Source organism: Euprymna scolopes, chromosome 42 (assembly GCF_053919585.1).
Source record: "Euprymna scolopes isolate OS-2025 chromosome 42, ASM5391958v1, whole genome shotgun sequence".
Lineage (NCBI taxonomy): Eukaryota > Metazoa > Mollusca > Cephalopoda > Sepiida > Sepiolidae > Euprymna > Euprymna scolopes.
In genome coordinates this window covers 53,521,700-53,548,786 of record NC_136523.1, presented here as the reverse complement: position 1 = coordinate 53,548,786, position 27,087 = coordinate 53,521,700, and positions in this window count along the sequence as shown.

The window sequence follows — 27,087 nt, the reverse complement described above, 5'->3', positions numbered from 1 at the left end:
ACATAGAAGTTTAACATGCAGAAGATTTGCAAAACTGAAATGCTATAAACAAGGGGACCAAGGTCTATAAAACAACAACAGACAATCCTGAAGTAGAAAACATCAAGGATTAACGAAGAAAAAAAGCTACCATAGCTTATGAACTTAGAGTAGAAGATCTCAACAGCAGAAACAAATAATACAGATTTAAACAACTTAAATTATGCAGACGGTAAGTTTGAAATTAATAGTGGAACATATCGGAGAAAAATCCAGGCTGATAAAAGCTAAATAAGGATTTAGTTTGGAAACTCTACTCAACAAACTTTAAACCATACCCAAAGTGATAAATGAAAGCAAACAGAAAAGGTTGGTTGGTTGGTTGTTTTTGTTTTACGGCATATCAACCCTTTTCGGGTTATTTAATGCCGAATCCAAAGATTTTGAAGAAAAATGTTTTTTAATAGAATATATTTGTTGTTTTCACGTCGGTTTCTATTTAACCCATAGTTGGGACTCTAACAGGTACTACCACTCTGGGTCAGAGTGGACCTGGGAGCAATGGTAATTAAAGGGTGGCTCCACACTCCCCAAACCCCACAAGCTGGGGCCTCACATCTAGATATAGTTTAAGGTTATATCCAGGACCCCCATTGAGGGGCTTTTACCCTCTGCAGGGGGTAGTCGGCGTATTCTATTGCCCCACCGACAGGGCAGCAAACAGAAAAGGATATGAAGACGGAAATACCACTCGAGGGGTTAATAAAGAAACAGGAAGAACTAAATAAAGAAATAGCCGCTATAGAAGGAAGACTGTTACAAATCGGAACACTGCAAGCAAAACAAGACTTTTAAAAACAGTGAAATCTAAATATATAAGGATGTTAAAATAAAATAGCGAAGCGACAAGAATTCAAGTTTACTGGAACCAAGTATGGGAAGAGTAACAAAATAACAATGGATTCATAGTAAAAGAGTTACAGCAAATGGGGAAAAACAGGATGTAATCAATAGGAATGTGACAACAGCATATTATTTTCATAGTTTTGACTCTCCAGTTTACGTCTTATGTGTGTTTTATATATACATAGGTGGTGCTTCGTTGATTAAGTGTGTCTAACTGTGTCGGATATGCACTCGAGAGTCAAAAGAATGAAACTCACATTATATTGTCACAGCACTAGTAATCAGCAACGATAACCCCCAGAACACCTCCCGCAAAAAATAAGGCAACCTGTCTATATACGTAGAGCGATTCACAAAATTCACGACGCTACTTGAAAAGCTAATTCAAAACCTTAAAGGGTGGATCCACGAAGAGAGACGTATCAGAATGAATGATTAAATGTGGAACAATATTGATAAAAAAAGATGCAGAAAATAGATTTGCCTCCACCAAATGCAGGCAGATAACGTGCTTACCAGCTATGTGGAAAGTCTTATCAACACAATAAGGAAACAAATTTACAATTCCAAAAATATTTGTGGACTAATTCCGAGGAAAAGAAAAAAAATGCCGATTGGGAAAAAGAGAGACATGATATTCTATACATTGTCAAAAAGATATTCGAAATCGTAAAATCTATTTAAAACAAACACAGGTATAGCGTGGCATGAAAGGTAACATAGGACGGGGACCCTCAAGCTTGAGTCTACTTACGATCGAGTTAGGAATCTGTTTTATAATTGATGGTGGGTGATTGGACTTGGGTTTAATTTTTTTTTTTAATTACATTTTCACCCCAAACAAGGCAAATTGCCACTTTGGTGTAGGGGGCTACTATCAGGGGAAACAACTACTGGGGTACTATGTAGGGATTTGGGCAGCAAGATGTCGGTTCACGTTACACTTGAACTTCTGCACGTAAGTACTGTTGGGGAAGCAGAGACCTGGAATGGAATTCCAGAGTCTAGCGGTTCTGGGGAAGAAACTATTGGAGTAAAAAGATCTTTTACATTTAGGGATCTCTACAGTGTAGGGGTGGGATCTAGCAGCCTGTCGGGTTTGTCGAAGGTGCTCACGTCGTGGGGGCACAAGTGATTGCAGTTCGTCAGAGCATTTACCACTAAAATACTAGTAGAAAAGGCAGAGGGATGCAACATTTTGTCGATGGGACAGAGGCTGAAGCTAAGATGCCAGTTCAGGGTCTATCAGATTGGCGACGCTAATGGGGCGATAATTTGATGGGTCAGTCCTTTCGCCAGAATTCTTGAATACTGGTACCAGAGAAGAAGTTTTCCAACAGCCCGGAAAGCAAGATTCATTAAGGCATTTGTTGCAGAGTTTGGAGAGAACTGGAGCTACTTCGGCGGATCACTTTTTTAATAACGCAGCTGGGATAAGATCGGGTCCACATGCTTTTGAAGTGTCAAGGTGTTTTATGATAGCATGCACCTGAGCAGGGGTGATTTTCAGATCGTCTAGCGTGGCGTCTGTCCGCATAGGAAAGTCAGGTATGGGGTTGTTGGAAGGGTCCATTGTGAAGTTTGAGGCAAACCGACTGGCAAGCATGTTAGCCTTCTCGGTTGCTGAGGAGACAGCCTCGTTATTGTTGGTTAGTGGAGGAATTGTTGATTGCCCATTATTTACTACACTGTTGTAGATTTCCAGAAGTCTCGAGTTCCTAGTCTTTGTGCTTCGATGCGCTGTTTAGTGGTTTCCGTAAATTCTCTCTTAGCTGTCGCTATTTCTTTCTTAACGTTATTTCTATCTTCTATATACTTCAGTCTGTTTGAACTGGACTTATGTCGGTTAAACCTACGGTATGCATGCTGCTTTTGAGCAATGTCAGTTGCGCAAGTTGACGTAAACCATTGGGGAGAGTGGGGCCTACTATAAAATTTCCGCATGGGAACATGCGCTTCGATTGCAGTTTTGAACCAGTCAGTGGTCTCGTTTGCACACTGTTCAGCAGGGAGAGAAACAATATTGCTCCATGGGGCATCTCTGGTTAGTTCCCTGATGGCTTCCCAGTCAGCCTTTTTATAATATCTTGTTGTTTTGAGCACTGGCTCTTCAGTTTTGGCTCTAGAGTTTAGGGCGATTTCAACTATTATCACTGCATGATCAGCGTTCCCGAGTGGGCTGTGGGAATTCGTTATGCAGTCATCGGGAACTGTTGTGAAAAACAGATCTAGAAGTGATGCGTGTTGTTCTTCCTGGTCAGGGAAACGAGTTGGAAACGTAACAATTTGTGATAGGGAGTGAGATATAGTGAAGCTATGAGTTGTGCTGCCCGCTGCATCTGTGTAAGTAGAGAATAAAAGCCAGCTTTTGTGGTGGACATTAAAGTCACCAAATACATGTATTTGTACGCTAGTGTCGAGGGACAGTGCCGTGTCTATGATGTACGAGACTTTGTTTATTATGGTGCAGTCCTGAGTCGAGGGAGAGCGGTAGAGAAAATAATAGTCGATAATATTGTGTTGCATGTTTAGTATAAAGCACATAAAGGCTTGATCATCTGTTTCTAGGTTTGTTTCTCTAGTCAGGGGGGTATTACGAATGTAAATTCCAAGTCCGTGCATGTGTCTGTCAGAGTCGTTACGGTAGAGTGGGAGATATCCAGGCATGTTAAAGTGGTTAGAGGGGATGGAGGAGTGTAGGTTATTCTCACTTAGTGCTAAGATATCCGGGGTATTTGTTAAGATAAATGCTTTAAAAGGTTTGCGTATATTGGATTAGCGTTATCTTTTAAGTAGGGTTCATATGTTTTTTTTCTAAATTTTACGTGAGATCCATTAAGTTTGTTATTATATGTTAGCCAATACGGCTACTTTTAGGCCTAATTTTTTCATTTCCTTGTGTATAATTTTCTTAAAGTTATCTCACTTGACTTTGTTAGAGTTTGTATTATAGCTAGTCCATCATCTCTATATAGGCCGATATCCCTCGATATCCGAGAACATTTCAATATTGCTCTAGAATTTGCCGAGGCATTCACTGATATATCATCGGAAGAAATCAGCATCATTAAAAATGTAGAAAATCAGTTCTAATAAATAACAATAACCAATGGATAAAATCTAAAATGACAAATTCGTTTGATTTGGCGATGGGTCCCCTGGATTCTGAAGAGGCATCAGATCCTGAGGAATTATTCATTCTATATACCCTTACAAGCATATTTGATACTACGGATATCAGTTACAACAATAAACGGATTAAGAATTAAGAAAATGTACTTTAATTTAAATTTTCACAAATGTCACTGTCCTTCAAGTATTAATGGCTATGTTATGGTTCGGAATTTAATAATTTATAAGTTTTAGGTGTTGGGGAAATTTACAACAATAAATAAAATTTATATAAATTTTAGACAACATATATATCTTATCAAATACCTGACCTTATTTCGGAAACCCAGACAACAACTATGGGAGCCGATTCGACTCAAAATGAATTTAGCAAACTGCATTCGGTACGGACACAAACACAGAACGTAACGGCGTTCGGGTTGTGTCTATCGTTCTTTTCCTTTGACAAAGAGATATTTCTCGAAAATATTTTGTAAATGTATACATCTCCGATTTTCTGCGAGACATCATGTTCAGAAATAAATATGAATGATATAAAATTATTGGAGTTACGCATTGTTCTGTTGAATTGGATTTATCTCAAACATTCATGTTGTTATTTTCTTCTACATGAATATATCGTTATGACTCTAAACCAAACGTCTTTAAGACTTCTCATATGCTTTCACTTTTATTGTCGGTAACACAGGGCATTGACATAAGAAAGCTGAACCTATAATAACTGATGTAATATGTACCTCGGAATAGGGACGTTTCCAGAGAAAATTTAATTGGTAAGCTGTCATTAGTCGCCTGTATACTCCAACTAAAAAAAGATGATTTATTAGTCCCAGCATTGACAGATGATTGCCAATATGGTCCTCTGAGTAAAACACTTATATTCGTAGTATTGTAAATTTAAACAGTACGTGCGTGTGTATAAATTTTGTATGCCTAATTTCAAGAAATCAGATAAAACGAAAATAATACTGAGTTTTGTCTAAGAGTGTAGTTGTGGAAAAAAGAAAAAAAGAAACAACTTCTTTTTGGAACCTCTCTATTTTAGCTGTAGCCAAGATTACCTATCAATCAAGTAAAGGATTTATAAAAACCTGTGTGTCTATTCGGGAGTAAAGCAATTTAAAAACAAGAGAAGCAGACATGGTCTATCGTGAGTTAACATTGAACAAAGCATAAAAAGCCGACGTCAAATCTTCGTGAAAATGAACAAACGTATGGAAATTAGAGTTCTGCACCATGCATAAAAGAAATAACTAAGTCCATCATTTGCCCCTTTATTTAGCCCTAAAAGCCCCTAAGGCCTTAACATATTGAAATACGAGTTCAGTACCAGGCAAAACTGATAAATAGACATACACAGAATATTTTTGGACAAATATGGTAAAATACTCCGAAAATGGAGTGTTTTATTAGTTCTGAAAGAGCCTTTTGGACACACCAAAGAGTTAGCGCGAAGTGTAGACAAAGATTATGAAGAAAACAGTTACTTAAAACTTTTTAGAAAGATTTGTAAAAATCCCAGGCATAATTTTCTTCGATTAAGCACAAAAGTGTCAATTTTAACCATTTTAACCCGAAAGGCACACCTAGGCAGCAGGCGAGTTTTCCTGGAAAATCGGTTTTGTTACTTTGGTACTCATATAATGTTTAATGTTTGTGCAGAATTTAAAAAAAAATTCCAAGGCGTAGTTATTCAAAAAGTGACGACTGAGGAACGGACGAAGTTGAATTTAAGTTCAAGCTTCCTTTTACTGGGAGGGTAAACAATTTAAAACTTCCTCCCGGAAATAAAGGATCTGCTTTGTCGAGTTCATATTATTAATCAGCTACACCCTCTTAAGTAAGTCACCATTTTTATCTTAAAAATTCCAGTTGTACAGAATAACATTTTCTTTTTACAATAAAGTAGGACGTTTATTAATGTTAGACCAAATTTGCTAAGAAGAATTGCGGGGGTATTTGATTTATATATATTTTATTTCATTTTTTACAATATTGACAAACATCTTGCGGAAACGCTTCAGAAAAATCCAGATAGGTCTGATCATGCGAAAGTTTAATACTAGGTATTCTATGCTAATTAATAAATATTAACCAAGTGTCAGTTTCTTACAAATATATTTAATATCGCGTTAAAAAATAGTATTTCAGATTTACAGTAAGTTATTATTGTATTTATTAGACACCAGTCATGCAAGATTTCCGTAAAATAACTACTTTTAATTTGACATTTTCAGCTAAAGCTTAAATTCTCCACATTTTCGACAATTAAACCATTTAATTACATATAAAACTGAATTAAAGATGTAACGCAGCAGTTTTATTATTTTTATATAAAAATTACTCGCTGTAAAAAGTAATATAAATAAGGAAAAGTGTTCTGTTGGATAAATTTCTCCTGCTATAATTATATATATTGAATGCAAGTTATATAATGAATACAATTATATATAAGGCGATGATGATGATGTGTACTTTTTGTCTCATAAGACAATGGCTTTCTGCATCTTAAGCGTTTAAGCGTCTTTTTTTGCTATTCAATAAACCCGTGAATCGCCTCGCAAGACGCAGGCGTGGTTTTCTCAGTTATCAGGGTCCCTGGTGTGGCGTAGCAGACAAAGTTCCACGGATAGGCAAGCGAATACCGTCGGAGTCAGCATACCTGCAAGCGTTGCAGGTATGTGATGCAGTGTTTCACCATCGGCCTATCGGGACTCGGAATCTGATTATAATCAATATTTACTCATTTATCTATTGTTTCTTTCAAGGCATGTATAAGGAAGTGGGGCTATTTGCCTAAAACTGGGGAACAATACAGTTTAATCAACGAATAAACAAAGAATATATGAAAGCTGGATACATTAGAAAAACGGGAACAAATAAAAAACATATACAACATTCATGCATAACATTTTTATGTAGTACTTACCAACACAACACACGCCCTCGTGTTTGTGCCTTGTATAGGCATGCGCGACAACAAAACTTGGGTTTTTATAAGCGGAAGTCTCGAGGTTGTCAGGAATCTACAGGCGCATGCGCAAGAGAAGGGATTGAGATAGTGGTATAAAGGCAGGTCGAGTGAGAAGGTTGTTGTTGTTGTTGTCATTGGACGTTACAGTGACGCGTGCGTTAGCAGGTAATTAAGAGGTGGTTTATTTTTGTGTGTCAAGTCGCGCACCTCGGTGAAGGTCATATAAATCGTTCACCTCGGTGAAGGTGAAGGTCATATTATTTTATGTTTTCATTAAAATATATTTCAATATCTATTTTAAATATTTGTCAGAAATATCACGAATTCAAACACGAAATACAAACTACAGATTACGTGATAAAGAAATAATAGCAAATAGTATATTACAAAATTTATTATATCTTCAAAAACCATTGTTTATTTTAAGACACCGATTCAGTTTTTTCTTGCTTTTGAGCAGAGGTAGAAAAAAGGACTTTCCGAGTTTTTCATTTTTATCCTAAATAACACTGGTCCTTTATAGGAATCTAAATTCATCCACATTAAAATTAAACTCAGAAAGAGGTAAGTTAATACGGAGTGTGATCACTTAACTTAAGCGGTATTGCGGCTACATGGGATATAGTGGGGTATCTTTGGGACTGTTATTAGATTATAATATTTAATGTTTATAACTTTTTATAAACTAAAGCTATTTAATCCTTTGTCGAGGAACGAACCTTCGGCCTCGCCTATAATGTATTAGAAGTCAGAAGCAATTGCAATACGTTAAACTTACCAATAATCTGTAACTGAGAAAATCATTCCATGATCGTCTGTAGCGGTTATTTCTTGCTTGAATTAAAAACTGACACAAAAATACAATGAAAACGGAATTTAAAAAGAAATAACCTTTTATTGTTTTATTCATGGCCTTTTCTCCTGCCAGCTACGAGAGTGAGTTCTAACGCCAGATCGTTGATCCTGCTGGGTCCTTATTTTACACTGGCATTAAGACATCTACTCTTATCTTGCTCGGCTCAAAAACATCCGATGGCTTCACACTTTTAGTACGTATTGTCTTTTAAAGCCATGTGAAGCTACATTCATTTTTACTTCAAGCTGCACTTTTGAGATGTCATTGCATAATCACTGACCCAATAACTCAGATGGCGTTTTATACTTAGACGCCTTCAGGGAAGCGCAAGGCATCAGATGCATACAAGCAACATACACATAACTATTTAGCCATTATATATAACCACAAGTAAAAAATGTTCTAATGTAAGTAAATTACATTACTAGATGAAATGTATTCTAGAACCGTGGAAGAGGCTCTTCTTAATATAGCTCGATATTCTGCACATAAAAAAACTGGATTTGTCTCTAACATTGTCTTCCTGGTTACACAAGTTACTTTGGAGTCTAGTGATAGTTTGACTGGGGTAGCATCATATAGATATGTATGCAAACCGAGTTATAGTAAACTAACATACTTCCTAATTTCCTGCGTAGACCTACCGGAAGCGGTTGTAAGGGAAATTAGTTTCTTCACTTGTATTGTTTTTTTTTCAATACTTCCACCCTGTAACGATTTATTTAAATAAAGTATGCGAAAAGACGTTATTGAAAAGTATGCAATAATAATTAACAAAATTATACACATAAATATCACACAAATAGTCTGTATTTACACTTTTATTAAAAAAATATTGCAAGATGTATTATTTTATTGTGAATTTATAATAAATATATATATATATTTATGAAATTATAAAAATAAATGTGTGTATTTATATTTTAAATATAGTTTTTATTTGAATTTATATAATAAATATGTTTTATGAAGTATAAAAATAAAATTATTGAAATAAAACAAACAAATAATTTGTAGGTTTTGGAAGTAAAAAACACAAGGAACACATTTGCTTTGTGACTGCTTCCAGTAGCGCCAAGCCATAAATTAGAAAGTACGTTAACTGACTGTAACCGTAAACCACACAGCTATAAGACAGAAGTTTCACCAATAAAAATGTATTTTCTATATTTATTAAACCGGATCCGTTATTTATCATTTTATATGTCATCGATCTTTTTCATAATCGCAAATCAAACACAGCTATGATACTGAAAATAGATTCAATTACAAGATGAAAGTGATACAAATCCTAGAAGATTTTCATATTCATAGCTCAAATCCAATATCAAACATTTACGATTTCCTTTGATTTCCGTTGATTTAATCAACATGCTGGTTATAGATCAGCAAATTATTTCATTGTTTTGATAAATATTTATTTACAAAATGTTGTGGTTAGTGACGGGACGATTACAATATTTTGCCGAATCCGCTACCATTGCGGCCCCTATGGTTTATTAACCTATAGTAACTATAAAGTCGTTATTTTTACCCGATCACTGTAAAAACATAAGACAAATATGCATGGATTTTCCTAACACTTTGGGGGGATGAGCTATCGATTTTAGTTTTTTTTTCAATACTTCCATCCTGTAAGGATTTATTTGAATAGAGTATGAGAAAAGCCTTTATCGAAAAGTATGCAATAAGAATTAACAAATATATATTATTCCTTAATTAGAAATAATTTTTTAGATGAGCATTATATATAATAATTTATTTTTAGTTCGGACTACTAGTCTCATCTTTATTAGTTGTTGTTTTTTCCATCTTTTATTGAATTGTTTATTCACAACGTTTTGGTGAGACGACAACAACTACGGATGGCAGTGATGGCTGAGAATGCAGTTAGGAGATCCGAAGTTCCTATCCGTCGCGGTTACGACCTGACGAAGGCTAGAAGAATTAGTTGCCCGAAACGTTGTGAATAAACAATGCAATAAAAGATGGAAAACAACAACTAATCAAGATGAGACTAGTAGTCCGAAATAAAAATAAATTAATATAAAAGAATTAACAAAATTATACACATTAATATCACACAAATAGTCTGTATTTACATTTTCATTAACAAAATGTATCCTAGAACCGAACTTTCAATAAAACACAATGTATTCAAACAATAAATAAAAGAAAATGCTTTAAATTAATTAATAATAAAACAAAATGGATGCTAGAACCGAACTTTCAATAAACGTGTATTGTTTTTTTCATTATATTCACTTGCAATGAAAGATTTTGATTAAAACAAAATCAAATAAAAACAACTAAAAATCGTCTTGACATGAGAACATAAAAACCCCAAATGTTTAGATTTTTCTCATTCTCGGTTTTGATTTTAACCAATTGTCTTAAAACTAGTTGTGGTGCCCAACTTACATATAATAATGAAGAATTCTACTAATTATAAAGACCGGGATTTCATGTTTCTCGACGTAATGCAAAAGATATGCACGCTTTGCGGTCTGATTGGCGCCTAACCGAACTCCTTGTTTTGCAGGTTTTTCCTTTCAATATGTTTTGTTTCAATAAGGTTTTTTAGAGTCTTACAGTCCATAACTTAAAATATACTTCATACTTTCGCGATTTACTAAAAAAGTCTTACAGCTTGAGATCTCAGTAACTTATCCTGTCTCTTAAATCTGAAGTAGCAATCCATCAATATTTTTTGGGCATAAAAACTATTGACAATGCCAGAAAGTGTAATCATAATTAAATTATTGTGATTGTGCAGAATAGTTAAACAAGAAACATTGACAAATAACAATTGAAAAAATAAAATATTAGTGGCAATATGATTGGTGACTATCTGAAAATTTTCTGTTTTGAAGATCGTATAAAACTTGATCAAGAAAATACAGTTCTTCTTAAAAGATTTTGGGCTCCCAACAATACACTGTAAATTGTAATTAAAAACAGATAATTTCAAGTACATTATATTTCTATATAAACTTTTTGAAGTGATGGATTTAATGTTTAAAACAAACATTAGACTTACTTTACGATCAGACAAAAAACTGGAGACCATTTCATAACAGAGAGTGGACGCGCGTATGGCGTCTATATGCAAATGCCGAGCCATGTGCGAGGTGACGTCACGGTAAGGAAGAAGGAAAATACTATAAAAAAAAGGCTGTACCGACCGATGGCCACGTCCGAGAGTGCAGTGGTTAAAGAGATGGAGCGCGTTAACATGTTTTTCATGAAAACAGCCAGAAACAAATATCATTTTTTCTACCAAAAACGTGAGTCGATATATACTTTGCCTTGGTTTCCTTTGTGATATACTCTGATATAAAGTGTAAGGTCTCGAGTTTATGAATATTAAAACGTTTGTAAAACTTGTATACTGTGCAAAATATACTAAAAAAAATATCGTGGAAGTTGAAGTAAGTAATAACTGTATCTTTAGTGGTGATAGCCATGGGGAGTGTCGTTAACGGATTTTACAAGTGGATTGAGAAAATCGCGATGTTTTTTTGTTTTTTTTTTAGAAATCTTCTTTGTCATAAATCGCCAGAATCTTGCGGAAAATACTGGGGGCCTGGAAAAAGAAGATGCTAATTGCATATGGTCATTTCTTATGACACGTCTGCCAGATTAAAATTAGCAATGACACTAGCCAGACACAAAATGTGACAACAACAACAAAATTAATAATAATAATAATAATAATAATAATAATAATAATAACAACAACAACAACAACAATAATAATAATAATAATAATAATAATAATAATAATATAAAGATGATAATGCTGAAAACAGCTGAAATCTTAAGTAGAATGTACAAACTAAACCGTCTGAGCGACACAATATAGAAACTACAACAGAAGTAAAACAAAACGAGAGATGAATACCACATTAAATCAAGAAAACTATAATCGCAAAAATGTAAGTTAAAAAAAAAATTATAGTGTTGGCAACTACTAGCACCAAATTAAATAATATTAGGGTAGAGCAAAAATATGTCGCTTTTTAACGGTTTTCTTACAAAGGTATTACCACTTATCAAGGCCCAGAGACCACTCGAGGATATGGGGTTAATGAGTGTACTTTGGTCAAAATGACAATATCATAGTAATCATTAGAAGTGTAAATTTGCTAAAATCGTTTACTTAAGGGGAACGGATCATTATGAATTTGTTTACATTGGGCTTTAAGACGATCACATTGTAGTCAGCTGGAAAGCAGGTAAACGGAAGAGAGTTCCACAGGCGTGCTGTTCTAAGAAAGAAGCTTTGTTCATGGAATCTACGTTTAGGTTTAGGCACAGATAAAGAGTGGGGGGAATTATTGATAATGTTTTCAGCCAAACGAGTGTTTCTCGTGAATGTTTAGCGAGGGGGAGATTATAGATTGGGGCTCAAACGAGCACTTGCCATGAAAATAACGATACAACAGAGAAACGTATCTTTTGTGAGAAAGAGGTTGCAGGAGAAGGGAAAAGTACCTCTCCCACTAAGCTACCAGGCCTATTCTGAACGCTGTCAAGGCAGGATAAAGGCTTCCTAGCAGTTTCTGTCCAGATGTGATAGCAATATTCCATCCTTAGGCATACCAGGTTATTATATAGGTAGAGAATTGAATCAGTAGTGAGATATCTACTGGATCAATAGAATCGTTCCCATCATTTTTCCAGCGGTCTTAGAAACGGATTTGGAGTATGGATTCCATTTTAGATCCGGTGTAAAGGTAATGAAACGACATTAATTTCGCACCAACCTAACCTAACAAAGAGGGTCAACTGAGACCTTGAGAAGATGCACTGCAACACTAATTTCAATAGATACCTGCAGTTAATGTACACGAGAATTCAAAGGCAAGCTACTGTAACGATAACGCAAATTTATTTGCGAATGTTTCCGAATAAGTTGAAGAGTAATTGAAATCCGGGGAGATTTGTTCGGGAACCAATAGTGGTTGTTGCCAGTGACTAATTTCTGATTATAACTTGTGTGAGCATTTCTACAAAGTATAAATCATAATTATCAATCGAGGTATGAAAGTTGTATTGGTGTCTTTAAAACGGCGGATAAAACTGAGTTAAAAAAATAAATAGATAAATAAATAAAATAAAAAAGGATAAAAATAGAGTTTCTAATAGAGTTAAAGTGAAGCTAAATTGGTTCTGCTAAGCCGAAAAAAAAAACATTATATGGTGAGGGAGTAATTATGCTTCGAAGAAACGCACTCATATGTTCCATTTGTATGCAATCTTCAAAATAGTAGATTTTTAGATAGAAACCATATGGATTATAAGGGTGTGTGTGTTCTATTTAATCGTTGCATTATAGATCTACTTTAACAGCGATGTTTTAAATTTCCACAAAATACATAAAAAAACCTAAAAAATGAGAGACGGCCATCGTCGTGCGCGAAGTGAATTATGCTTCGTTTTTGTTTTGTTTTTGTTTTACGTGAGGGACGCTAAAAATATGATTTATAAGCATTTTCTTTTGAAATTTGCAATCAACGTTGAAATAGCTTCGTAACTTTATTTTTCAATGTAAATTTTAACAACATTTTTATCAGGATGGAAGAAAAACTATATATATGTTTATATTATGAATACATGACGAAAGACTATATTCCAAAGTGCATGATGTTGACCATCTTATAATTTATTTCTTTAATTCAGTTGACATTTTAGGTAGTTACCTATCTCGCTCAATTTTCGGATTTAAATCATGTCAAAACGCACTTTATTTCCGTTTGACGGATTGATTGTAGCTATTCTCTCTGATGAGTTAAGGGCAAAATAGATTCACTATATGATATAATAATTAAGTGGTTGATTTTGCGCTACGAAACATATACTTTTAAGCATTATAAATGCACGCTCAATTAAAAGAATAAATTATCAGAAGGTCAATATCATGAACCCGTGAATATGGTCTTTTGTCATTTATTCACAATATTGCTCTGTAATTACATTGAACTTTTTAAATAAGGATTGGTATGTATTTTAAGAAAATATATTTCCACAGAAATATATATATATAATTTTTTTTACACGGTGGTGACCACTTATCAAGGCCCGGAAGCCACTCAGGGATAAGGGGTATTGCTAGTACCATACCTTAGTGTGAAGATTTAATGAAGTGTTTAATTAGGGGGGCGGTTCATTAGGAATATATCTTTATTGTTTTTACACAATCTATTATATGTTGCTCCACAGCTATGAGCATGTTTCGGTCAGCTAATTAATATTAACTATAGATGTCTTTAAGCGATACAGATATTTCCCTTAATGCGGTGTTAGTGTTTATTCTTCTGTTAATGGATTTGGGGATATATTTTATGATAATTGTAAGGAGGCTGGACATATAGAGGGTTATTATCTTCGTTCTTGTTAGGTTCATAACTTCCGTTGTTTAGGTTTAATGTAAGATCTAGTAAATGAACTATTTTTATTTTCGTGGCAATTTCAACCTAAAAATTGATACTTTTGAGTTCTTATATATTTTTTTTTATTTTATGACATTTAGAAACATCAGTATTTTTTACTAGAAGATGCCCACTATCCCTATGCAGTCCAATTGTTTCACCTTCTATATCTTTACTTAGATTGTACACGATATATATTCAAACTAAGGTCGTAATTCATTATCAATTATCATAAATATCAGACTAACCAACATGTTTATCCCCCATTACCTGCTATTTTTAATCATCGTTATCACAATTAGAGTAGATCATTATATCTAAGCATGGATATAAATTAATTATATACACAATATTATTGGCTCCCAAGGAGCTTTCACACAGGTAATCAAAGCGCCCTATTTGAAAACAAAAGCGCGAAGCCTCCTAGGGACCCAGTTCTCATTGCACCTATCCAGTGAAGGGCTGGTTTGCGCTCTCTCCTCGGTCTTTCCTCCCTCCTTTATATTTATCGATAATTTGGTATACCTCTATGAGGGATAGGATGTGATGGGGGAGGGGATATAGAATTGTAGTCATGCAGCTTTAATGTTCTTATTTCCATGCAACGCTTCTTCATGTTTTGCTTCTGTAGCAGTTTGTCTGGCCCGCTCATGTGGTTCATGTGTATTAGTCTCCGCATTCAATTGTTTTCCTTAATATTTCAACTGTTTAATTTATTATTATTATTATTAGTAGTAGTAGTAGTAGTAGTAGTATTAGTAGTATTATTATTATTATTATTATTATTATTGCTATATGACTTTCAAAGCTTGGGAAGTGAATAACTAAAAAAGCTATGATGAGAGATGCAAGTTTATGGAGTGGAAAGAGATTATTATTATTATTATTATCATTAGTAGTAGTAGTAGTAGTAGTAGTAGTAGTAGTAGTGGTAATTCTATACGGCTTTCGCAGTTTTGGAAGTAAATAACTAAAAAAATCTATGATGAGAGATGCGAGTTTATGGACTGGAAAGAGCGAGAGACGAAAAGGTAGAATAAAAACTTATATCACACTGAATAAATCATTTATTGTTTCCCCTTTTCATATTTCCTTTTCTTTCCTTGGTTTTTTAATTTTCTTCTTGCGCTTTTTTCAATTTCTTTCAGTATCTCTTAACCTCTTCACTGATATGTGTAGCGATGATAGTGGTGGGGCGGTGTATACAAGAGAGTAACGAAAGTTGTACATTTTTTGACTATATAAAAAGCTAGTCTGATTAAAAACATTCTTATAACTACATAACCCCGATAAAATCTTAAACTTTTCTTTTTTTGGCTCATATTCACCCCCTTCTTTTTTACACGGTGGCCACCACTTATCAAGGCCCGGAAGCCACTCAGGGATAAGGGTTATTGCAAGTACAATACGTTAGTGTGGAGATTTGATGAAACGTTTACTTAAGGGGGCGGTTCATTAGAAATTTGTTAACGTTGGACTTGAAGACATCCAAGTTGTAGTCAGGTGGGAAGCGGACCAACGGAACAGAGTTCCACAGGCGTGCAGTTCTAAGAAAGAAGCTTTGTTCATGGAATCCATTTTGATTTAGGCACAGATAAAGAGTGGGGGAAATTTTTCACAGTGGATTCAGCTAGACGGGTGTTTTTCGTGAAAGATTGGCGAGGGGGGACCAGAGATTGGAACTCAGACGACCACCTGCCATGGAAATAACGATAAAACAAGGATAGGCTCGCAAAGTCTCTTCTGTGGGAGAGAGGTTGCAGGGTAGATAAAAGGGCATCCCCCACTAAGCCACGAAGTCTATTTTGTACTCTGTCAAGGGAGGATAGGCTATTTTTAGCCGTTCCTGCCCAGATATGGCAGCATTATTCCATCCTTGGACGCACTTGGCTTTTATATAGATAGAGAATGGCATCAGTAGTGAGAAATCTTCTGGGGCGGTAGAAGGATCCCACTATCTTTCCAGCGACCTTGGCAACAGGCTTGATATACGTGTTCCATTTCAGATAAGGAGTAAAGGACAAACCCAGAAGCTTGTCAAAACACGGGACTTCTCCTAGACGGGAGCCATCCATTTCAATTGATGCTAGATGGGGATCAGAGCGTTGATGATGTAAACATAGGAGTTTGGTTTTAGATGCATTAAAGGTAACCAGCCACGTCTTCCCCCACTAAACCACGCGCTCGAGATCAGAGGAGAGAGAATCAGAGAGAACGTTGTCATTTACAGCCTTTGATGTGTTGCTGTAGATGGTCGTGTCATCAGCATAGATGTGAACGAATGATTTAAGTATGTGTTTAGGGAGGTCATTGATGTAGATCAGGAAGAGAGTTGGGCCCAGGATTTACCTTTGAGGGACTCGAGCATTAATACTGCAGGCCTCTGATTTTTGTCCATCTACCACTACTCTTATGAGCCTATCGGAGAGAACTGATTTAATGATCGAGAAAACATTTCCAGCTTTACTGTAGCTGGAAATCTTGTGAAGTAGGCCCTTATGCCATACCTTGTGGAAGGCATTTGATATGTCAAGAGCAATTTACCTGGAAAGGAAGCATTTGTCAAGAGATTCACTTATCCTGTGAGATATAATCGTTAGCACATCTGGGGTAGATCTTGCAGTACGGAAACAATATTGTGTGTCACTAAGAAGATTGTTTCTGCTGAGTTGTTTACTATTTCTCTATTTAATATGGACTCCAGCAACTTGCTCATAACACACAGGAAGCTTATTGGTCTGTACTGAGAGGGAGATGACTTATCACCTGAATCCTTAAATACAGGGCAAACTGATGAAGTCTTCCAGGGAGTCGGAAAACACTTCTCCTTAAGGCAACGCTTAATTAGTTTTGTAATTATGGGAGCAAGTTCTGGTTGAAGCTTTTTTAACACTATAATTGGGATGCCGTCAGGGCCAGTTGCTTTACTGGAATCAAGGTTCTTGATCAGCTTGGCGACCTCATGCACATATATTTTTGTGTTACCTAGCGTGTACTGTATTATAGGAGGAAATATGGGGAGTTCATGGCCTTCGTCGCATAGGGTAGATTAAGCTGCAAAGTGCTTGGCAAATAGTTTGGCCTTGCCTGATGCTGACGATATGACCTCTGGTCCATTGATAATGGTTGGGATAGAACGCACACTTCTGTTCAGGATCCTATTTGTTATTTGCCAATGTGTTATTTGTGGGAACCAAGCCGCTGATCAAGCATATCGCCACAATATGGGGCATGTCTAGGAAAGATTTACAAATATTTGTTTATGTAACATCAACACTTCTGCATATCAATACAGCCAGAGAAGCAGGCTGCAGAAAGGGAATTCTAAAGTCTAGCCGTTCGAGGGAAGAAACTCTTAGAATAGAAAGATTTCTTGCATTTGGGGACATCAACAGAGAAGGGGTTAGATCTTATTGCTAAGCGAATTTTTCGGGAATATGTACGTCGAGGGGGTACAAGCGAAACGAGTTCATCAGAACACATACCATTAATATATTTGTAAAACAGGCACAGTGATGCAACATTGCGGCGAGGGTACAGGGGCTGGGGCTCAGCTGATAAAGTTGGACCGATTAGAGTGACAACTCTTTTTTTAACTTTATCTAAGAGGGATAAACTAGTGGTAGATGCACCAGCACATATGTGGCAAAAATACTCCATGCATGGTCGAATGGTTGCTTCTTCAGAATATGTCAAATCCACATTTCCATATTGTTTGAACCTATACACACCCGTATGTTTTAGATATATGATGGTCATCACACATACATACAAATACCTTTCTTTCTAGCAATCCATTTCCTGTATCTCAGTTCTTATCATTCATTGCTATAGCTAAACATTACTTCATTCCGGTAAACCCATTGTGTCTTATTTACATACAACCGAATCTTTTTTTTCATAACATTTGCCGAAACCTCCTGATATTAACTCCCTATGGTGAGGAAACCTGATATTTTCATTGCAAACTTAGCTCTCGTAGAAGCTGTATCGCTTAGAGAAGTCTCTAGCTAGTGATAGTTAGCTGACCGAAAGAGGCTCATGACTGTGTATCAACATATTACATATTATATACACACAAATAAAGAGCACTTCTGGAAAAAACATCCTCAAATTAATCGTCGCAACACACACACACACATATATATATATATATATAAGTATATGTATATATACATATATATATGTGTGTGTGTGTGTGTGTGTGTGTGAGCGTGTGTGTGTGTATAAGGGAGAAATCGAAGGAGGAAAAGATAGATTGTAAGCAAAGGAACACGCGAAAATAAGGAAAGAGAGAATAAGGGATACTAAAAACACGAGCATAAGAAAAAGTGTATGGAGACGAAAAAAAATTAACGCAAAAAATACAAAAAAAAATGAATCAACTTGAAACTAACACAAAACTAAAACGGACGAATTAAGATGGATAAACAATTATTAAGAACAATAATCAGGTTAGTCGAATCAATAAATCGCCAAGTGTCGAATCATGATAATATCATGATCAATTTTCGCCATTTAGTTTCGTTAACTTCTTCCTCTTGATTCTTTCCTCCGATGCATCAATGATTTGATTATATAATTTATCAAATTAATATATCTAACGTAGCTCTTTCCAGAAACGCGCCAGCGCCGCAGAGATAAACATAATTGTTTAAGGTCACTAGTGGACAAATCTAGACTGTCTTTGTTTACTCTGCATTGCTTTTATTCTGCATCTTTTTATAAAAACAAAATACTGACATAAAACATTATAAACACTTCATAGCATTTACTAATAATTTTTATTGTCGGATTAGGATATACATAAGCCTAAAATACAATGTAGGAAAATATATGTGGAAGGCAGGTTTATTGGACAAAGAATATAGACACTGTATTATATAATTATGACATTCTAGATGTAGGTAGATGTTTGTAGAAAATGTATCTAATAACTAACAATACAATAGAATGCATTTCTATAATGATTATAGAGTGACAGTTCAATGGAATTGATTGTATGGATTTAGTCTCAAATATTCTATTTCGATAGAAAAGGAATCGTTTGTAGAAAAAATTATTTGCTGTTCTTCCTTCCTTTAAATGAAATACAATATATATATATATATATGTACATATATTATTTTAATTGGAATTCATTATTTAGATGAGCATTGGTTTATTAATTTTATTCATTGCGGACACTTATCCTTATCTTTTTCTTTGTTGTTTCACGTAGTTTCGACCAATTATTCCTCTGGCCTTCGTCATGTGGTAACCGCGAGGGATAGGAGCTCTGAAGCTCCTGACTGCATCCACTGCAATTACTGCCTTCCGTAGTTGTTGTCGTCTCAGCACGTTTTGGACAAGTAAGCCTCAGACCAGCTTTGGGTAAGATTGAATCCGCTATCTTCAGACAATTCTCACCAATTCAACGTTTCTATCAACTGTGCTACGGGCCCCGAAGGGCGATCAAGCTTGAATTTTTACGGTTCCAGGTGAGAATTGTCATATATATATATATATATATATATATATATATATATATATATATATATATATATATATATATATAATAGCAGTTCAGCCCGGCTTAGCTTGGCTCTATGTAATGTTCATTACTTTTGCATACGTATATATTAAAAACGGCGCATATGTACAATAATGCCTTTCTATGTAATAGGTTTCATTAACTACCATAGTCAAAAAGTTGGTAGACCGGAGAGGTCAATCATTTTTTAAACTTTGAAAACAATTTTGACCCCTTAACATTTATTGTTTTGGGCTCAAATCAAATTACAAAGTTTGTCCCATGTACAATTAACCTATATATAAAGTTTCAAGCATTTAGTCCCAAAATTGGCAAGGGTATTATTTATAGTCTGCAAAGGACACCTCTTAAAACTGTGACGTCTTAGCAGCCAAATAATCGCCCAAAAACTGGGTAACAAGCTAGCCACATGTATGTATACTCTTTATGTCAAAATTCAAATGTTAACACCCAAAACAGGCTGAGTAGTTTGGTAGAGACTGCAAGAGTAAAATCTTTTGAACTTTGACACTTTGGCAGCAAAATTCTGAGCAAAAAGAGTAGTAAAAAGCTCGCACTATGTCTGAATACAGTTTAGGAAAATTTCAAATGTTTAGACCAGAAATTGGCTGAGTAATTTAGTACAAATTGCAGTGTCATTTTTTTTTAATTTGACCCCAATTTTTACCCCTTAACAGTTATTATTTTGTGCTTAAATCAAATTAAAATGTTTGATTCCTGTCATAGTAACCTCCATCAAAAAGTCCCAGTGTTTTGACCCAAAATTGGCGGAGGAGTTTGATAGAGTTTCAAAGGTTAATCGTTGAAATTTGACCCCTTATCAGTCAATGTTCTGGCCGGAAACAGATAAAAAAGATTTTTCTAAATCTGAAGCTGTCTCATATCAAGTCTTACATCTGTAGACCGAAAATTGACATAGTAGTTTTGAAGGGAAATGTACACATACAGACACACACACACACACACACACACACACACACACGGACAGATAATTCCATTTGTATAGATATATAGGTATTTATAGTAATTTCTTAAAATATTAATCATCAAGTCATACAGAATTTTCCGCATTATTTACACGTAAATTATCATCTGGATAAAATCATTGAATTCCAGTTAATTTATATATAATATATAGCAGTTCATATCTTAGTCGTCACAACTTATAGCAGTTCATATCTTAGTCGTAAAATTATCTGACGATCATGTGTCATTATAAGCATCTAGATTTGATGTGTGCGAGTTCGAAGTACATTGTAATCTCAACCTGGCAACAACTTATCTCCCAATCAAATTAACTATTTCTTTTGGGGCATGTAGGCGTGCGCGCGGGGGCGAATGCAAAACATTAAAAATCAGTCTACGTTCAACCTCATTCCGTTGAAAAAAGACGATAAAATTGAAACGTTTTAATTACTGAAAATCAGTATTTAAATACTACGTAAAACTAATTTATTAATGATTTATGTTAATCATTTTTTCTGTCACTTCTTGTCCGTTACCAAGTTGATTTTTATAAAGAAAAAAAAACAACAAAAAGAAAGAATACATACAATGCACTTTCGTAAATAACTGAATTCATTCACCACATATCACAAAAACAAATATATATATATATAAATATGCATATATATATACATATATATGTATATATATGTATATATATATATGTATATATATATATATATATATATATATATATATATATATATATATATACTAGCAGAAGTATGAGGGTTATAAAGAGATAGGTTTTGATAGTCAAAAATTTCACCCCAAGCAAAATATGATGAAAGTAAAGATAATTTTTGCGAAAATATATTTTTATATAAACTTTCTTTTCATTCGTAGTCAAGATTGACCAACAAAATGATGTTTCCTTACAAAGAGAAAATGTTATATATATAATAATATAAATATACAAGAAATAAATGTTACCTTAGTCAATAAAAGTTACTTTTATGGTAGAAAAGTTCATTGGTTTGTATTTTTAGTAGTATGCATTTATTTTTTAACTTCACGGACCGGTTTAAAAAAATAAAACTGCCAGCGACTTTGAAAGTGAGAGCCCCGTTTTCAATTTGAAGGAGGGACACCTGAGCATTCTGTGTTAACAATTTAAGAGAGTTCCGTCAACGTAAGGAATATTTATAAACATATTTTAATGTTTTCCGTTATTTTGTGCTTGAGGAATATTCGACGATGGCATGTATAGTTTATAAAAAAATTAATTTAAGTAGTTATCGCCTCAAATTTCATTTTAATTTCGGCTGGCTGAAATTATTTCAAGTAAAGAGCATTAAAAACTATTTCAAAACAAAAAGAACATGAACTGAACTTTTATTGACGATGGTAACATTTATTTCTTGTATATTTATTTTTTCGGGTAGTCGATTGTTGGCTTTTCTGCTAAACACTCTTACTAAATGATATCGGCGAAATATCGAAAAACAAAGGCACAAAACAGTTTTGAAAAATAATGAAGCTTTACTTACTTTAGTAAAATACTCCGAAACAGCAAAATGGGATATTAAAAAAGTAAACACGTAATTACTTTAGCTTTTAAAGCAAAGAATAAATATAAATATGAATAATAAGAAAATGGCTCCCCTTTTCAAGCAGAACAGCTTCGTTTCAGTTTTACAGTATTGAACGGTGTAGTATTGCGCCGTCGGATTCAGCGTTGTACTATTGTAATGTAAATAGCACGTATAAAGGGTTGTAATCAACTGAATTCCTTCTAGTACACTGGCAAAAAAGCTTAAACAGATATATAAATAAAAATTAAAATGTTATGTAAATGTTTTTTTAAAAAAACACGTAATCACGTGAGCAGGATTGTCCTTCTTTTGACACGATAACAATTAATGTTCTTATTTTTTATTATTTATATATTTTCGAAAGAGTGCCATGTGCAAGGGGAGAAGATAAAAAACAGAGTTATGCAAAATTTGTGTCGAGAATTGTCTAAAGATCCGACCTTTTTTTCGCTTTCACTTTAATAAGAACGTGAATTAATGAGGTGAATTTATTCGAAACAATATGATTCAACTCAAAAAATAAATAAAAGCTAACATGAATTAAGATTAAGGTTAAGGTGTTATTGTGGACCCTCACCCCTTTTAAAAAAACTTGTTAAACTTTGTGACATATTTACATTCTATGGAGGTCAGGCGCGAACGAAGACCCACTAATTATATTATACCATATTTCTTCAACGCAGACCCCACAATGTTATTGTACCATCCCTATTAAGGTGAAACATACTTATCAAAGTATTATTGTTTACATCTATGTCAAAAACCCTTGTGAACGTTGTTTTTTTTTCATCTTTTTTCCATACTTTCGGGGCAGGTGCGAACGCAGACCCCACAATTTTAATGAACCACTGTACTACCAGATCAAACATACCAATTCCTGATTCTCTATACATCTTCAATCATTATATGTAATCAGCTTTTTTTTTAAATAGTCAACCATATAGGAGCCTATTCGTGACCAGACACACACATACGTTCAGCTTTATATTATAGATATATCAAGAGAAAGGAAAATAACAGTATAGTTATATTTAAGGATCCAAATATTTTTTTTAATGTAAAACTTCCTCTAGCAAGTTAAAATTTAAGGCATTGTTTACATATCCGTTTTCTCAAGCAGGCGCATACGAGTATTATATGTAATTACCGGCTCTTTTCGTGCGTACACTCTTAGGAAAAGTATAACATTCTACGCTTATATAGAAAAATGCATGACAATACACTGTCGCAAGAAAAAAGTTCATAGAACAGAAAGCATAGTATATTTAAATATATATATATATATATATATATGTATGTATGTATATATATATATATATATAGAGAGAGAGAGAGAGAGAGAGGGGGAGATTTATAGATATGTATATATATGTATGTATGTATATATATATATATATATATATATATATATATATATATATATATATATATATATATATATATAAATATATATTTTACTATTGTCCTTTATGTAAATACAGTCATAATTTGCTACAACGTGCAGATCGTTTCGATCATAATTGATCTTATCAGGTAAGAACATGTTTAAATTAAAAAGGGTCTAAGTCCATTTTACATTTCAGAGGAGAAAAATATACTTTGTCATGACTGTTCTCATAGATTTAAATTTCATAACAAAAATCAAATGTCATTTTTAAGAAGGATGGGGTAAATGTGATAGTTTTGGGGATGAAATAGTAAGAGTGATCAGAAGGAGAGTGATAAGAATGGAAAGGCTAAAAAAATATATTGAGCGGTATGCATTCACTAAAAGGGAGAAAGGGAGAGAGGGGTGTGGGGAAGGAGGATGTACAGAAGAGAACAGTTGGCATGTAACGACGAGGGAATCAGCAGGTGATATTTCTATTCTATAATTCAAGTCATTTAAAAATGTCTCGACCATGGATAAGGGTTAACTCAATTGGACCATAATGCCCGTCTATATAACATGGGGTTTGTCGTTCAATCGTTTATTTATTTATTTTTTTTATTAATTATATCTTTTCTTTTGAAATTAACACTGATTTTTTTATATGAGACTGGACCTGGCTTCCCAACTAGCCTGGGTTAGATTTCACTTTTGTAATTTTTTCTACGTACTTTCCAGTTGTACCAAATTGTATATTTATTTCTTTAATTTAGAGCTTAATAAGTAAATATATCCAGAATTATCAATAACTTGTTATTTTAGCTTTTATTTTGTTTCTATATATACACATACATAAACATTCAAACTCGCATAAAGACACGCACACAAATGCATATGTATACATTCATATACATATGTGCCCGCATAAATACACACACACAAGCATATGTACACACACACACATATATATGTATATATATATATATATAACTGCTTAATTTACTCACATAAAATTGATATACGAAAGTAGAGATTTATGCGTAAACTTTAAGTATTTACTTCAAAAGTGCTCAATACGTAGGTAGAGCTAGTTAGTAATTTATAAAATATGTATGGCGATTAAGCTACACTGAATATTCCGCGTTTCATCCACTCTATGTCTCTTACGGCTTATGGCGATTAAGCTACACTGAATATTCCGCGTTTCATCCACTTTAGGACTCTTCAGGCTTATGCATAAGCCTGAAGAATCCTAGAGTGGATGAAACGCGGAATATTTAGTGTAGCTTAATCGCTATACATATTTTATAAATTACTATATCAGAGAGGCGGTAGCACTCTCTATATAGGGATGGCCCGTACACGCCTATATACGCCTACAAAACAAAACTATCCAAATCTCAACTAAAATCAACTTATAAGTGTCAAAAAGCACATATTCTTACAGAGAAGCGTCTTACGAATCCAGCGAGTGTCAGAACGTCGGTTAAAATGTCAAAAGAGAGCAAAAAAAAAAAAAAAGGTACAAAAATGGCCAATTGTTCTTCTTTCTTCTTTCTTCTTCTGCTTTCTTCTTTCTTTTGAGACGATGTATCTCGGTGTACGAACGGTCTCTGACAACAGTTCAAGCATCAATCGACTGCTCTTTACACGGAGAAGTGCAGTGACCCATCGCTTTTTAGCTAACTCCATAATTAAATAAGATTACGTGTAATAACAAGTTTTAAACACTATATACCCAATGTAGACAGACCACTTCGAACACGGAACTTCTCTCAAAAGGGACAGCTCCAAATAATACACCGGATGCTCACAGACGTTCCAGTTTGCCAGTGGCCTATATTTCTTGGACGCTGAATATTTGAGGTGAACATTAAGGTTTTTTTCTTTAAACAGTAACCCACCAGCGTTAATGAAACCACGAAATTTTTATCTCAGTTGATCAAAATTGTTATAAGAGTAACCTATAAGCAAGTACGACGCCAAAAAACAATGTTATAAAAACAAATAATTCTTCAGATTTTGGACTGTAAAATATGTACAAAATGTCGATGCTGTGACCAGGATTCGAACCTAGGTTAGCACGGCTACAACGTGGGGTCTTAACCTCTAGACGATCACGGCTAACACTGACGTCTGTCGCTCTTGGCAGAAAGACACATGACTACTGTCAAACTATTGAAAACTATGGAGGAAACTTGAAATTCTCACGCATGCGCAAAAATACACTATAGCAACCATTGTTTAATGCAGCTGAATCTCTTCGCTCGCTAAAAAAAGTAGATCAGACCAGTTCTTCTAAGAACTCACCAAACGCCAAAGGAAATAAGTTAAATTAACCGCAAAAGAAACTGCAAGAAAGTCATCTTCTAAGAACTCACTGGAAGCTGACCAAAAAGAATCAAAATCCAAGCCCTAGCCACAAAAATAACTAGATATTGTGGCTACTATACACAATCTACTAATAAAAACAAGTAAGTTTTCTAAAATAAACTACAATAAATTAACCAAGTAACCTCATACTGTCACTGATTAGGACTTCATATAAAGATAACAACTACACTATTGGTGTATATACCGTTCCACACTTTAACTATTGGTGACGGGGCAGTATCGTTGTCTTGCTATAAGATAAGTGATATTATAGTAAGATACACATAAGTGTTATATGTTTACATTTAATAAAAAATGCCAAAGTCAGCACGTAGTAAAAAAGCTCAGAGAAATATAGACTATGTAAAAAACAAAGTCAAGGTATTATCTGAGCAAAAAGAATACTATCAGAAAAATGCTGAAATAATAAAAATTAGGTATCATGCAAATCCTGAGGCAAAGAGGGCTGCCTCACGTGCTGACTCAAAAGCACGGTATAACAGGGATCTCTAGGGGGAAAAACTGCCTCACGTGCTCTTTATAACAAAGAACCAGAAAAAAGGAAGGCTGCCTCACGTGCTCTTTATAACAAAGAACCAGAAAAAAAAGAAGGCTGCCTCACGTGCTTACTCACAAGCACGGTATAACAGGGATTCCGAGGGAAAAAGCTGTCTCACGTGCTCTTTATTACAAAGAACCAGAAAAAAAGAAGGCTGCCTCACGTTCTGACTCAAAAGCACGGTGTAACAGAGATCCCAAGGGGAAAAAAGCTGCCTCATGCACAAACTATTATTAATATAAATATCAAAAACTGCCAAATCTTTGCCAAAACGCCAAAGAATGAACCAAGGAAAATTTAATAGTGAAGGTATGAACATTTTAGAACTTTATAATACTCTAACTGTTTTATCAGAGAGGCGGTAGCACTCGCTATGTAATATAGAACCGATGGAGGACCAAGAGGCAACTCCTAAGGTCCAAAACCCAAAGA